Source organism: Sitophilus oryzae, unplaced genomic scaffold, assembly GCF_002938485.1.
Source record: "Sitophilus oryzae breed Bouriz unplaced genomic scaffold, Soryzae_2.0 scaffold_119_pilon_pilon, whole genome shotgun sequence".
In the NCBI taxonomy this organism is placed as follows: Eukaryota; Metazoa; Arthropoda; class Insecta; order Coleoptera; family Curculionidae; genus Sitophilus; species Sitophilus oryzae.
Window position 1 is genome coordinate 205,404 of NW_022145837.1, and position 17,456 is coordinate 222,859.

Consider the following 17,456-nt stretch of genomic DNA (forward strand, 5'->3'; position numbering starts at 1 on the left):
TCTTCATTTTTTAGGGTTCCGTAGCCAAAGGGTAAAAACGGGAACCCTATTACTAAGACTTCGCTGTCCGTCCGTTTGTCCGTCTGTCACAAAAGTCTATCTTATGAACCGTTATTGCTAGACAGTTGAAATTTTTACTGATAATGTATCTATGTTGCCGCTATAAGAACAAATACTAAAAACAGAATTAAATAAATGTTTATAAATAAAAAAGTACTTTCACTAAACATTATCTTTTAAGTCACAATTTTACATAGAGTCTTTCAAGTCTTCGGTGGCCGCGTAGTTAAAGCGTTAGGACTTTACGCTGCTATGACATTGGAGCTGTAGTAAGACAGGTTCGAATCCTAGTCAAGGCGACTTTTTTTAATCGTTCTTTTTAATTTTTACATATGTTTACATATTTATTATTGATTAATACAATTTTTAGTAATGTGTTTCTTCATTTTTTTTTTAATTACTTATTTAAATATAGGAATTGTGACAATGATTCCGTCTAAACAAAATAAGTTAACTTAAAATACATTACTTTTTTTCCTCTTCAAGGAACATAGGCGGTTCCGCTCTATATAGCTGCCTACTAAAAAGGAACCCAAACAAACTGGAGAGACACTAGGCGCAAATTCGTCGTAAAAATAGTGGCGACAATGGAATAATTAAGAAGGCGATTGTGGCCCGTTGTGAGTTAGTTTTCGACGGCGTGAGAACACAAACGATCAATACAAACAGAGAATGGTTTTGTTCGAGAAAAAGAAAACAAACAAGACCGAAACCTGTCTCGCATCGGGCAAGAGAAACAAACAGAAGACACACAAACACGGAGGTTAGTATAGGTAGAAGAAATGAACAGAGATAATGGTATTTGTATGAAGTAAGTGTCGAAAATTGAAGTCGTTGAATCGGTCTATAATGGTATTTTTTTATTTAGTTTAATTGATAAATCAGGATAAAAGAGATCGAGGGTTGTCTTTTATATTTTACATATACAGGGTGGCGCCTCTAATACGCCGCGGAAGCTCCAAGGAGGAGGGTTAGTTTATATCGAACTGAAATTTTGGCAGCATATGTAGGTTAACTGAAAGCATTTTATAACCCTATACAGGGTGTCCCAGAAATAAGTGCAAATATTTTAATTGGTAGTATAATTCAACCCCAGAAATACGCCTATGAAGTTTTTTTGCGAAAAATAAATTTTGAAAATTCGAAATTTTTGGAAAATTTTTTAGTTTTTTAATTTTTTTTTTTATTTTATTAGATTTGACCCGAAAAGTTATACATGGTGAGACAAAATTAATATGGAACTTTAGTCACTTTTAAAAGCAAGTTACTCCGTTATTTTAAATGGTATATTATTCCGGTGTTCAATGGGGAATTTATATAGCTTCAAAATATTATTAAGGTTGCCTACCCCTCAGACAAAGATTTTTCTAGATATTTTAATTTTTATGATTTTGCGTCAGTAGATCTTTATTATTTGAAAAATCTAGGGGGGGCGGTGACTGCGTGATATACTTTTTGTAAATTTAATAAAAAAATTAAAGATTGTAGAGTAAATACTCAACGATAATAAAAAGATACACGTTTAAAACATATTTTAATTATTACAGAATTAAAACTAGATATAAACCTATAATTATGTGACAAAAATTAGCTAGATAAAATCGAATGCTCAAAATGCTTCCTTTCCTGTTAACTACATAAAATGGTTGTCTTTTCAAAAGGATCTTTTCATTTTAAAAGGCATATGTGGAGTTATGTGGAAAAATATGTTTTCCAGCATTAAGGGCATATCATCAATAAGGGGTCCAAAGCCTACTAGTTAAAAGTGGCTAACTTTAAAAAATTCTGTATTTCAAAGGGAATTATAACAAAATATCAAGTGTGCTATATTTTTGGAAAGGTAATTTTAAATTCCTTTCAGCTAATCAAAAATATACAGGGTGTCCCATATAAAAAATCAAATTTTCTGTTGATAATTCTTAAATTATTTATTTTAAAAAAATTATACTTAAACCATTAAATTCTAGGTAAAAAGGTGCTTTGGAAATGTTTTCATAGAAATACAAAATTTTCCATAGCAAAAAAGTTACAGCGATTTGTTAAAAATACATATTTTTGAGAAACACCCCGTAACTCCGAAACGGTAACAGATATCGATATGCGGTTTTCACCGTCATGTTTTTGATGAAAATTGAGCTCCAGACACGGATATTAGTTTTTGTCTATCTCCTATAGAAAAGGTTGTTTCCATTTAAAAGCGTCGAATTTGACCCACCCTGTACAATAAAAAGTATGGAACTGATACAGAACGGAAGCTTACGTATAGCGTCAATACAATAAAAAATACAGAAAGGATATGGAATGGATATGGAATGGAAACGGAAGGTATAGTCAGAATCAACCTTTTTGGTAACTACCAGGCCGGATACTGGCAAGCACTATCCGACTACTGGCAAAACAGCACTTTTATCACTTAAAAAAAATAATTAAAATCAATGGTAGGTTTATGAAAAAAACTGTTATATTTAACGTGAACCATAATAACCACACTATCTATTTCAATCAATAATAATTTAAACTCAACTTTTTCTAAACTGTCATATTTACCCTAGCCCGAATTGTCACAAGATATCGATACTCCACTAAAAGCGTGACAAACCTTTAAAAAGATAAAAATACTCTTAGATCAATATTTAATTAATCTAATGAATAGGTAGAACTAACTGATTTTATAATCGATTCTTGGAAAATCCAATATGTTATGAGTGGTTAAATAAAAAAAATACAAAATGTCTGAGTAATAATATATTATTTTATTTAACCAAACAAAAATCATTACAAAATCTGCAAGAGACGTGTGTTATTTAAACAACGTTTTAAAAAATGTCCCGAGTACATATTTACTCTAAAATGCACAAAAAAAGGATTGGTTGTGTGTACATAAAATTTTAGCAAGTTATGCCAGTTAGTTCATGGCCATTCAGCTCTGTTTATATTCGTATATTCTTTATACTATTTTTAACTTTATATATATATAATTTGTTTACATTTTTTAAATGATATGTTTCTATTTATATTGATTTTCGGATGACTAGCCTGAGGTTTATTAAGAATTTCTAAACAAGCAGATAGTCCCAGAAAATTGGCCTTCAAATACGAAGTTTTGGTAAAAATTTGAATTTTTCATATAAGTTACTTTGAAAAATCATAAAAAAAAGAATTGTAATTTTATTTATTTATTTCACCCCCGAGAAGGTGTGAAATACATAAATAAATTGTAATTTTTTTTCGAAATTTCGGAGAAATGGTAAGAACTATAAAAAAGGTTCAAACAGAATTTGTATAGATCGTCAAATTTTACATAAAAATGGTCTCTATACTTTTTTTGCTCAAATCAAAATTAACCGAGATAGAGTGGCTAAAAGCTAGGGGACAGCTTTTATTGAAACATTTTTTTCAAAGTCCTTACCGTTTCTCTAAAATTTGTAAGAAAACGCTTTATTTATATTTTTCACTCCTTTTCGAGGTGAATTTAAAAAAAAATCTTAATTGAAATTAATAATTTTCCAAACGAATATTATAAAAAATAATAGTTATTTTTTATACCAGACGATATGATGGTATTTTATCGTCGTCTACCGAAAAGATTAATTCACGAGCATGAAATTGTGAGTGAATTAATTTCGGAAGACGATAATGCAATTTTATCGTCCTATATAAAACAATATTTTTTCCATAGCGAGTTACGTTTTAAAAAATATTCAGAAATTATTTATACAGGGTAGGCCACTGAAAACTTTCAATGGCTATAATTCTTAAACCAAAAAAGATATCAAAAAAATAAAAAATACCGTTTCTATAATATCGAGGGGGAATACATATGACGTACTTTTTGAACCACCCCGACCTACCCCTTAGGCAGCACCCCTACTCACTTCAAAATCTTAAATGGCAACAACCCACTTGTGGCGCCTTTTTGGAAAGCCTATAAAAAATGCTAAACGATGATCATAAAGTTTTTAGGGTGAAATTGAAAAACTACCCCTTACACGAAAAATTAGATGGGCATTAATGAAAAAAAAGATTTTTTCGTCATAAGTTACAAATTGGGACCCAGCTTAATGAGGCAAATGAGGTATTTTTCAAATCACCCCGACCCACCCCTAGGTGCCACCCACTCACTTCTAATCTCAAGATAGCGATACCCCACTTGTGACACTTCTTTTGGAAAGCCATAATTGAAATTGCTTCTTTCGACAATTACTGGTAAGTAGTGATAAGAAATGTAGGTTTGACAATTTGAAAGAAATTTAAAATGATAATTTATTTTAACAATTGCTCAAAATGACAGCCGTTTTGTTCCATACAAAAATACAAACGATTTTCAAATTCTTCTCTCACTTTTTAGAAAGTCTCTCTCGGAATATTTCGACATGCTTCAGTTATCTTCTGCCGCAATTCTTGCAACGAACCTGGTTTTGTCTTGTAGACTATGGATTTAGTGTAACCCCACAAGAAAAAGTCTAAAGGAGTGAGATCAGGTGACCTTGGCAGCCACTCGATTGGACCCCTTCTGCCAATCCATTGCCTTGGATAATATCTTTCCAACCACCGCTTTGTGACAATAGAATAATGCGGAGGGGCTCCATCTTGCTGAAAGTGTATGAGGTCTTTATTAAGAGTTAAATTTCCTTCCAAATCTCTTTGATTTTCAACCCCATTTACAATGACTGGCTCTATCAAATTGTTCAGCATTTCCACATAAGCATCACCAGTCAAATTTCCGTCGATGAAAAATGGACCTATAATTTTATCGCCTAGTATTCCGCACCAAACATTGAGCGTTTGGGGATGTTGGGTGTGTCCTTCAACAACAATATGCGGATTCTCATCGCTCCAGTATCTGCAGTTCTGCTTATTCACAATTCCGTTTAAAAAAAATAAGCACTCATCACTAAAACAAATATTTTTAGTAAGTAAAGGTTCCCTTCGAATTTCCTCCGTCATTAGTTCACAGAACTGAATCCTTCTATCTGGATCGTCGTCGCCAAGTTCCTGCAGAATCTTCATTTTGTAGGGATGGAATTTGTGCATTTTCAATACTCTCCTGACAGATGTTGGAGGTATACCTGTGATTGATGCCAACTGGCGTGTTGATGCTTCTGAATTGACCAATACCTGACCAATAACTTCCATCTGCATTTCTTCATTCAGTACTCTGGGCCCTATCCTTTTTTTATTTTTGACCGACCCAGTTTCTTGAAACTTTAAAATCAAATCTCTAACATAAACGTGACTTACGTTTTTGTCCGGATTTCTCTCATTGAAAGCACGGGCCGTTCTCAAATAACACGTACCTTCAGCACCATAAAGAAAAACTATTTGAATTCTTTCTTCCACAGTATATAAACCATTTTTCTTTCAAATAAGCGAATCAAATAAACGTTTAAAATACCACCAAATTTGCAAACGATTGAAAATCGATAGAAGACAGTGCAAAAACGCAAAGATATGCCGGTTTAAGATTCCTGTTTGTCGAAAATAGAAAATAGATGATAAGGAAGAATTTGCGTTATCGCAAAATTAGGCTGTAAAAATATCTTTGTGTTGCCTTTTTTATTATCTACATTTAAAAATGGCATTGATGAGATTAGAAGTGAGGGGATGGCACCTAGGGGTGGGTCGGTGTGGTTTAAAAAATGCCTCGTTCGCCTCATTTAGCTGGGTCCCAAATTGTAACTTATGCTGAAAAAATTACTTTTTTCATTAATGTCCACCTAATTTTTCGTGTAAGTGGTAGTTTTTCAATTTCACCCTAAAAATGTTATAATCGTCGTTTAGCATTTTTCATGGGCTTTCCAAAAAGGCGCTACAAGTGGGGTATTCCCATTTAAGATTTTCAAGTAAGTAGGGGTGCCGCCTAAGGGGTAGGTCGGGGTGGTTCAAAAAATACGTCATATGTATTCCCCCTCGATATCATAGAAACGGTATTTTTTTATTTTTTTAGTTATCTTTTTTGGTTTAAAAATTATAGCCATTGTAAGTTTTCAGCGGCCCACCCTGTATATATAGAAGTTATATTATCTCCGAAATTTCGAAAAAATAATTTTATTTATTTATTTCAGCGCTTCTCGGGAGCGAATTTAAAAAAAATCTTTCACAATTTGTTTTTAGATGTTTCAATTTATACCAAAAATTCAAGTTTTTGTTAAAACTTCCTATTTAAAAGCCTAATTTCTTGGACTACAAAACTATTTTTTAACAACACAGGAAGATTAACGTAAAAAAAGTTAACTACTGAAATTAAGTTTTAAAATATTGAAGTGCTATAAAAATTTAATTGCCTATGTTTTTTAGTTAATATTCAAATTGCTTGACATTCAAAAGTTAAAAGATTTACAGAGGTTAATAACTATTGGCAATAACAAAGTTGTTAAAAAACTATAAAAACACCTGTTTTGTTTATGTATTACAACTCATTTTTTACTGTGTGTTATTTGGATGTTTCTGATGTTCTATATCTAATAGCAGTATTTAACAGCAATAGTCCGGACTATAGAGCAAAACACATTTTTGATTCATTTCTTTAAAGTGAAACAGTTATTTTGAGTATTAAATTCCTCAAAGTAGTACTTGGAAAAGTAATTATAACCAAAACTGCTTCCAGTTACTTCTATTTCCTTTTAGTCACTGTTCTATTAGTAATACATTACCAGTTTTATAATGCAGATATTACAGCGAATTTATTTTGTTAATCACAATTTTATCATATAAGACTAACCATAACTGGTGTTGTATACAACACCGTAGTTTAACGCCATAAAACATTCTATCATACAACGTAATACAACTTTAATAAGACAAGTTTAAGTAACTATTATATGATCTTGTGACTACTAGTTATATGAATATTATAAAACTCTTACATGGTGGGTATAAGAGTCTAATATAATAATATGTTTGTTAACATATAGCATTGTCTTATTTAGTGTTATAGCATACTAAAAGAAATTATCGTTTAATGCGTTATAGGATACGTTGTAAAAACCACTAGAAAATAATTTAATATGACAACTTTTATTAAAAAACAGAATGGTCGAAACCAAACGCTTAATAAAATCAAGCAGTCCTTAAGACAAAGCTATTCGACTGTTATAAAATAATTCCATCCTTTTAGAATTTCTTTTTGCTACTTGGGAAAATAGTGAATTATCAACCTAGTTCAGTCATTGGGGATTTTTGCTTGGAAAAAAGTCCGGAAGTTTTGCAATTTTGCAGGTTTATAGGTTTTGGGATCCCTAAATAAAATCCATAAAATGCACATTTCCAGACTTGCCGCCGGCGCCGCCATCTTGCCAAGATGGCGCCCAAAATCTGTATTTTGTGAATATCTCGAAAACTATGCGTTTTTCGCGAAAATTTGGAGAGAGCAAAATTAAAGACAAGAAAATTTACTATAAAAAAGGTTTTATGAAAATGTTCGCTAAAGTCACCCGTTTAGGCATAAAAGCCCTGGAAATTTTACAATTTTACGTAAAATATGATATACCTATTATGTATAGTCGATTTTCCGAAATCAAATGTCGATTAGGGTTCACTAAAACTAGTTTTAGTTTAGTTTCTTCAATTTTGCCATAAAACAGTGGCGTATCATTAATTCGCTCATTAATTTATGAATAATTAATTTTAATTATTAAAAATGTGTAGTTGTTTCCACACCACCCAAGAGGTAAAGTACATGCCGCGTTTATTTTAACGTTTTTATACGTTAATTCTTTCATTTAACGGAGGCCTACTCCAGTAGATAAATTAAAAACTTTAATTTTTCTGCACAAGCGCGACGAATCTGGCTCGTTGATGTCAAAGTCGATCGTGTCTGCTGTACAGGGCTCATCAGGATGGTGTTTCAATACGTCCAACTCTTCATCTTCAGCCTCCAGAGGGATATCTACAGGCAAGTCCAACTCCTCTTTATCGGATTCGTCGAGTGACACTTCAGTGACGTTGTCACAGGATTTCCCATTGCAGTATGCACATATCATTGAACATTTTAATCCTGCTTTTCTGCATCCGCAGGCTTTACCATAGTTGCTGGTTTTGCATTTACAGGATAAAAATGCCGATAGGGATTTTGGAGCTGGATCTTTCAACGTTGTGACTGGAGTAATACCTGTTTTTGTTTTCTTCCAATCCCATTCTTCGGCGTCTTTGGTACAACCAGACCAGTGCTGAACCTGGTGGTAAGTTCGCAATGAATGCTGTCCAGCACGACAATTAATTATTCATAAATTAATGAGCGAATTAATGATACGCCGCTGTTTCATGACAAAATTGAAGAAACTAAACTAAAACTAGTTTTAATGAACACTAATCGAATTTTATTTCGGAAAATCGACTATATGTATATCATACTTTACGCAAAATTGTAAAATTTCCAAGGATTTTGTGCCTAAATGGTTGACTTTAGCGAAAATTTTCATATAACCTTTTTTATAGGAAATTTCGCTCTCTTCAAATGTTTGCGAAAAACGCATAATTTTCGAAATATTTACAAAATACCGATTTTAGGCGCCATCTTGCGGCAAGTCTGGAAATGTGCATTTTATGAATATTAGTTAGGGACCCCGAAACCTATAAACCTGCAAAGTTTCAAAACTTTTTCCAAGCAGGCCCCTTTTTTCATCCCCAATGACTGAACTAACCAGCAAGTCAGGTTTTAAAGAAAAATGATTCAGAAGATCTTCCACAAGTACTTGGACCTACAACATCCTGAGCAATACACTGGCCATTGTATGATAAGATCATCCGCTACATTACTGGCAAATGCAGGAGTGAACATGACAACCTGCAACGGTTGCCGAAGGGTATATCGAAGAGTCCATCAACAATAAAATAGAGATTGCGAAAAAGATTCAAGGTGCTGTAAGTGTTCCAGAATGAGCCGTTGTAATGACAGAGCCTATTTCAAGCAGTGGAGCGACAGCATCTGGAGACATACAAGGTTTTACAATTTCTGAATCTACCAAAAAAATCATTTTCATTTCATGTTAATGTTAATTTAAATAAATAATTGAATAATTAGTAATTTATAAATAAAGCTAAATAATTACAATAAAATGGTGTGGTTTTGAAGTTACAACACACTAGTTTGTTATAACTTCAAAAACTCACGCGTGTGTTATTATTTATTTTATATGGCATGTATACATGTGAGTAATGTCTGTATAAGTAGTGGCTGCTGGATAAAATTATTTACCTACTACTCTAATTTCAATATTTAGTCTAAATCACTAGATTAAAACACGCAATAATTGAAAATTATTATATAAAATTTGCGTAGGTCAATCAAATATAATATAAGAAATAAATTTATGAAATATTGTGACACCTATCACAACGAGACACTATAAAGATTTAAACTTTTGATAATTACTGGTAAAATATTAATTTTATCAAAGCTTCTAAAGAGAAAAACAAGGTCTGACCGAATTAATGTTATAAATTTAGACAAAATTTACGAATTGCATAAGTTCTCGTTCATAAATGTAACCATATTTAGTTTTCCATTACTAAATTAAGTATGATAAGAATTCCTAATTTCGCGCAACATAAAAATTAACAATAAACAACAACAAATTAGTATTATCTTCAAAAATAGAGGAAATGTTATTGTCCGTGGCGTACTATGGTGTAAATCTTTTACAAATGTGAATGAGATATGCGCGTGATTTAAGTGACTTTGTAAAAATACACATCTGAGATATGCGCGTGATTTAAGTGACTTTGTAAAAATACACATCTGTAACCTAGAAGCAAACTATGTTAAGTCCAGAATTAGACGTTAAGTCCAGAATCAAACTATGTTATTCCAGATTATTTAAGTTACTTAACTTTTTACGTTCTACCCTTTGCTATTTCTTGTTTTACGCTATCTGTACCAATAAATAAAATATAGGTCATACCAAATAAATGTGATTAAGCTTAACCGGCACAGCGTTGCCTATGCGATGGCCCCAAAAAAGATAGAAGAAAAGCTGCAGTCTGTTATTATTTAATAGCTTCACAAAAAAAAGATTCATATCACAAAATCACAAAATTTATTTTATTTAAACTAATAGGGAGTAGTCAAATTTTCTTTCGGAATATTAAACTTTAATAAACAGTATTAACGCCAATATTTGGATGAAAATTGGTGTCTGGAAGTTTTCTGACATGAGAAATTTGATTTTGATGTCAATATGACTCTTACTAGTAGAGGGCGCCACCTACATATTTTTTAACTGGTTTGAAGAGTAATAACTTTTCGTCCGTACCTGTATAAAACTAGTGAGTTAGAAAATATACATTTACGACATTTTTTACGTTAAAAAGGTCTCTTGGTAAAAATCGCTACGAGTAATGGTTCTCGAGATATTGTTCTTGGAATCGAATTTAGCAATACCTGTACAAATTAAACATGTTGACTAAATAGTTATTAGACTGAAATCATAAATTTGAAATGTTTTTGTGCCAAAAATTCAACAGAAACTGTTTTATCAGGTTTTATCATCATTTTTTCGAAGAAAAATTTATGATTAGTTTAAAAAAATAAAAAGTTCCCAAATTTCTATCTGCTCAATGTTTATATTTAGTCAATAATGACATGTATTGACTATTCCCATTCTAAATATCTTGAGAACGCTTGCTCGTAGTTATTTTTACCAAGAGACATTTTTTAAGTAGAAAATCACGGAAATGTATATTTTTTCACTCAGTAGTTTTATACAGATATGGACAAAGAGTTCAAACACATGTGGGTGGCGCCCCCTACAAATAGGAGTCATATTGATATCAAAATCAAATTTCTCACGTCAAAAAACTCCCAGACACCAATTTTCATCCAAATATTGACGTTACTTCAGAAATTATTTGGAAAAAATTGAAATAAAAATGAAACTTACGTTATATGAACTTTTTTACTTATTTTTATCAGTAAAATATGCTGCCGAAGTTTCCGGAATACAGTTCGGACCACTCTGTATATTAAATAAAATTTCATGACCAAGTGGGAAAAAGGGAGGTCCACTTGACGTGATCTTACTCGATAACGAAACCCGAAAAATTGTAAACACACCGGCAAACAAACTTTATTTCAAACACCATAAAACTCAAGTGCAGCAAGTGACACAAATATTTCAAATGAAACACGACGAATATCATCAATACACGTTGAAACTTGTTCATGAAACAAATTAATATCTCGTGAAATATTGTGTCGTGAGATTTTTAGCAATATTTCATGCATCTCAAGTGTGTTTCCATTGTGAAATCTGAAATTTTTGACTCATGACACAAAAATTTCGTGACAAATTTTCATCGTGGATACTTACCTTAGCTTTTGACCCTTTTGGATACGCTTTACAAGCAATAAAGACAGTGTACACGAAACAGTAAAAATATTATGACATCTGTCCGTTATATTTGAATTATTAGAGACAAATATAGACTGAAGATAAGGTTAGTCAACAATGCGTGAGGCTGTACAGTGATGCCCTGAAAAAAAAAATGAAGTAGACGACTGACGGAGACAAGAAAGCTTATTTTGCGGATTTAGGCGTGTAAGTGAATTTTTACAGTTTATTTTAATCAAATAGATTTGAGTAAACATGCGAGATTTCAAAGATACTTATAGACCTGCCTCCAGTAGACAAGTCTACAGGGTGTTTCAAAAAAACATGTGCCATCTCTCATGGGGAGATACCTAAGTACTTCTAAGTATATTTAAGTACTTTTAGCGTTTCGAATGTAAGAGTTACTATAAATGCGACATATTTTAAAGCCAAAAAAGTGTCGACATATTCACCAGGGACGGGCATATGCGTTATCACTGGAATATTTTTCTAGAAAGTACGCTACTGACTTTTTTTCTCTAGTTAGCGAAATAGTGTAAGAAGTTTAATGCCAATTAAATGTTGTCTCTTGATATTTTGTCGATTTCGGCCTCTTTCATGAGATAAACGCAATTTTATTAATTTGCCTGCATCCTAGTCTGACTATAAGATGCTTGACTATAAGATAAGATGGCTATTTCTTTGTGTCCGATAGTTTTATTTAAAGGTAAGTGTCTATTTGAGAGCATTACTCGCGCGATAAACTCTCGATAGTAGTTCTCGCATGTCGATACACGTCTGCGACTACCTATCGGAGAATATTCATTTTACTATCAATAGTTTACTCGCAACGGTTTGCTCTCAAGTGTATGCATATTTTTTTTAATAGCGGATAGTTACTTCTGAAATACGATTACGTTTCGTATTGTGATAGTTCTAGCAGAGAATTATTAATTTAAAATGGCAGCTACTCGCAAGAGTGGTCAAAAGACGATACTTTGATAAGTATATACGAGGAAAATACAGTTTTGTGGGATACCATGGGATTAACTATCTGCACTTCTATGTTTCTTTCACACTACACATAAACAAATTAAATGAAAAATTACAAAAATACAAACTGAATCAACACATACTAGAACGTACGGAAAGCTATTTAAAAAATCGACCACAAAAAATATTGAAAGTAAAACTACCATGACGCCATATGAGATACACCGCGAGGAGGAAATCTACCACCTCTCCTGTATATCCTTTATACAAACGGTCTCTGCGAACTAACATTAAATGGCGTCATATATGGATATGCCGATGATACATGTTTAGTATATACAGGAACAGATCTGAACATCCTTGAAACAAATATCAACAAAGCCCTGCAAAAAGTGCAAACATGGTGCTACAATAATCTCCTAACCATAAACGAGCTAAAAACAGAATATATGATATTTAAAACCACAAAAAAAATTAAACTTACAAATAAAATTACAAAACCATATTTTACGAGAAACATCAACAATCAACTATTTAGGGTTAAAAATACAAAATAATTTGAAATGGGATGCTCATATCGTAAAGCTGAAAAATGAAAATATACGCACAATTGCAGCTTTAATAAAAATTCAAAAATTGATATATGATAACATGAGAAAACCTTCATATCACGCACTGTTTATCTCAAGGATAAACTATTAAATGAATATATGGAGTAATACGACCGAAAAGAGTTTCAACGCATTGCAGCGTCAACAAAATAAAATTTTAAAATTAATATATAAATTACACAAAAGAACACCAACATACATATTATTTGATACAGTGCAAGAACTAGATATAAAACAATTAATACTTTTTAATACCTTGCTAAATATTAAATTAAATACAAACATGGAAGTTCACAATTACCAAACAAGGAGAAAGTCACATATTAGATGCCATAAAGTAAAAAATAAGACATTAACACAGAGACTAACAACAAAAACAATTCAAACATTCAATAGTTTAGCAGAGGAGGTAAAAAAATTGAAATTTATACAATTCACAAAGAGGATCAAATGGTTAATATTAAATAGAACCATACACTAAATCCAGAAATCGACGACAGAAATAATTAAGGAAAGAATGCCTTCGATATCATCTGGCCAGGATCTGGTACCAACAGGTCACTGATGCTGCGACAGATGAAGAAGGACGACACCCAGATCTTCTATGTATATGCTGTACATTATCTATGTGTTGTATATATGTTTATATGAGGGAATAACTAAATTGATTAAAAAAAACACAAAACACGTTAATACACAAAGAAAGGCAGTTGATGGAACAGAAATCTCAAATGGATACCTTCCTGACAGATATGTGTGAGAGTAAGCATTTGGAGAGTTTTTAGTTATCTAGCCGATAGCAAAGATTAGAATTAATCTTTTCGGTCGACGATAAAATACCATTTTATCGTCTTGGATAAAAATAACAATTATCTTTTTGATCATACACTTGGATCTCAATTGTACTTAAGGCGTTTTTGTTAATACAATTTTTTTTATACACCCTAACAAATTTTGAATTTCACGTAGAGTAAGTTAGTAGTACACGATGAAAACAAGTTATTTAAACAATATAGTGTATGACTGCATGGCACTTAATATCACTGGCTTCATTTCGTCTTTTTTGTCGATGCACATAATCAAAGTGAAATGCAACGTCGACCATGGCCGAAATGTTCTCAGTTTCATGCAAGAGGAAAGAAGCCTTAGCGATGCTCCGGGCATCAAGCGATACCGTGAGAAATTCTAGAGTGGTACGACTGAGGAAACGACGGTAATATGATGGTACTTCAGGTCAAACCATATTTGTTTGTTGGCTATTTTAAACTATACCACTACAAACAACAAAAAAACTACACCTACTTATTTAAAAAATTATTTCTAGCCAATCTATACTAATATATAAAATCCTTAAGTGACTGACATACTGATTAATCACGATCCTGCTCAAACCACTCAACGTAAGAAGCTCAATTTTGGCATACAGGTTGATTCTAGGGTGTAGAGGTTCGATAAGAAGGGATTTTTCGAAATTCCAGTTCCAAGAGGGTGAAACCACCCCTCAAATATTAGAATATTTTTTATTTAAAAAACGGTCAAGTTTCCGAAAAAACGCTTAAACACGTATATTTTATTTTGTTTTTTTACATATTTTAAGATTTTTTAAAAATGTATACAGGGTGTTTCGAAAAATCTGGTCATTGATTAATCACGATCCTGCTTAAAGCTATTGACGTAACAAGCTGATTTTTGGAAAACAGATTGACTTTAGGGTGTAGAGGTTCGATAAGAAGGGATTTTTCGAAACTCGAATTCTAAGGGGGTGAAACTATCCCTCAAATATTAAAATATTTTTTATTTAAAAACCGGTGAGTTTTTCGGAAAAACTCTTAAACACGAATATTTTATTTTGTTGTTTTACATTTTTTAAGATTTTTAATAAATTTATACAGGATGTTTCATAAAATATGACCATTGAGTAATCACGATTCTGCTTAAACTGCTTGACGCTTAAAGCTGATTTTTGGCAAACGGATTGACTGTGGAGTGTAGAGGTTCGATAAGGAGGGGTTTCTCGAATCTCAAATTCCAAGAGGGTGAAAATACCCCTCAAATACTACAAATTACAATATTTGTTTTTTAAAAAACGGTTAGTCTTTAGGGAAATCGCATGGACAAGCATAATTTATTTGGTTTTATACATATTTTGAAATTTTTTAAAAAATCATACAGGGTGTTCCAAAAAGTTGGGTAATTTCTTAACCACGATTCTGCTTAAACTGCTTGACGTAAAAAGCTTATTTTTGGCAAACGGATTTTTCGAAAGTCAAATTCCAACGAAATGAAACTACCCTCCAAGTTATATAATAATATCGCCATATTGTTTTTTCTCATTCTGACATAAATGTGAGAAAATTTTGTCCAGTTTGTATGTTAATGGAAATTCTTGCTTTGCTTTATCATCACCATTACACATGATTAATTCGACGCGAACGAAGTCGCTGGTACACGCTAGTATAAATATAAATTACAACATTGATTGCCATTCCTCACACGCCTTTGGCGATTGTATGTTATTTGTATATGGCCCTCTTATAAACATACACGTTAAAATATATTTTTTTAGATAAATTAAAGATAGCTCCATCCATTTTTAAAAACAAGTTGAAAATATGCGTTTTTTCACCACCAACCCAACTTTTTTAAAATCAAAAATTATTTTTTTTTATAATAATGAATCAAAGTAACTGTGAAAATACAGTATACATGTTTGTATACCGTATGATCGAAAAGAAACGGCTTCCTGTTGGCTTAAAAATGAACATCGATGACATTCCCCATATAAATTGACATACAGGGTCGCTGTTATGTATGGAAACGGTCGATTTTTAGATTAGGTAAAATATAGGAGGTACAGCAAAAAGTTAAATATAAAAGTTATTGGGTTTATAAATATCTATTAACGGGTAATAAATTGAAGTATACAGAGTCGGTCATAAAGCCGTGGCACATCAAAGTTTAATTTTTTTTAAATGGAACCCCTTGTATATTATTGCATATTTCGGTTCTTCCGTCACTTCTAAGCAAAAATCGAAATACACACAATGTACCATAAACCAACCGTTTCCGGTTTTGTATTTAACTTTTTGCGGTACCTCCTATATTTTACCCAATAATCTACCGTTTCCATACATAAAAGCGACCCTGTATAAGACAGCCATCTTCATTTCATAGTCATCTGTGACGCCGTTTTTTTATCATATTGTACATCTGATTGCCGCCGATAGTAAAATATGGAGTATTATTAAACATCCTAAACATTACATGCCTTTAAATGATTTCCAGTGTGTAAGTTTGTTTAAAACGAATAAATAAATAAATATTTCTTTATATTTATCGACTGGGTCTGCGTAATGTAAGCAAAAATACCGTGATATAATTGCAATGTCATTAATCTAAGGAAAAAATTCTTCTAAACTGATTCCCTTAGACGGTGACGATATGCTGTGACGAATAATCTTGATAAAAAATTCAATATAACTAAGTGTTCATGTACCTGATATCGAGCTAAGCTACAGAGGGGTCCTTAAACAGATTCAGTTTTTTTTTAATAAACAATTTATAAGAATTTGATTTCACAAACGTTTTAATACCAAACAACCTAATCAAATTCGAAAAAAAGATGTCGTAGTAGGAAATTTTATAACTTCTACCGCTGATAAAGTTATTTATGTTAATAATACAAAGTCATTGTTACAAATAGCATTGCCATTCTATTCAGAGTGTCATTTTCTATCGAATAAATTAAAAAATACCGAGGGTTGTACTTCGACTGATTTTGATGTTATTACAAATTTTGTTGCAAATGTTATTCCTAATCTTAAATCGAAAACCGCGTTTCGCTAGCTACTGTAATTTTGGAGTTACGATTTTTAAATTTTTTTTAAAAATCCGCCACCCCTTAACAACCCGCCACCCCCACCAAAAACTAATGGCCAGATTCTCGGGTGCCACAGTATTTTTGTGCCAAATTTGGTTAAAATCGGTTTAGCCGTTTTTGAGTTATCGTGTTACAGACTTACAGACAGACACCATGAAAATATTTTGTATTTAGGTCATTTGTGACCCAAATAACTCATTTTGAATGAAATTAAAAAAAACTCTTTTTTTTCGATCTTAATAGCCTACCATACAGTGGCGTAGGGGCTAGGCGGGGCAGTGCTCCGGGGCCCTCAAGCTCAGGGGCCCTCGAATCCTTACCGGAAATCTCGATCGAACTGAACTTTTGGAAATTTCTCCCATTTTCAAAATAAATATGACAGGTTGCAACCCCAATTCACAATCATGACAATTCAGTTGAGAGAAATTCAAAAGTTATGCCTAGAGAATTTCCCTACATTTTTTCTGTAGGTTGGCAGTGTTGTCAATTTGACGGATAGTGGTATGTGCGTTTTATGTGAACGACATCAATTATGCATCCAAAACTTTACAAAAATGCGACATCAATTTGGGCGAGGCCGAGGCGAGTAAAGTTTTAGCAGAG

At 32.3% G+C, this 17,456-nt stretch overlaps 2 protein-coding genes across 2 annotated transcripts in view; one reads left to right on the plus strand and one right to left on the minus strand.

The window, feature by feature from the left end:
• The window catches only part of LOC115891803 (sonic hedgehog protein A), a 147,605-nt gene that overhangs the window by 123,593 nt on the left and 6,556 nt on the right, over positions 1 to 17,456 (minus strand). The window lies entirely within an intron of this gene.
• LOC115891804 overlaps positions 11,418 to 17,456 on the plus strand; it is a 40,997-nt gene continuing 34,958 nt past the window's right edge. The window contains exon 1 of the mRNA XM_030912365.1: positions 11,418 to 11,597. The gene's annotated coding sequence lies outside the window, so the exon portion shown is untranslated. The remainder of the gene's footprint in view (positions 11,598 to 17,456) is intronic.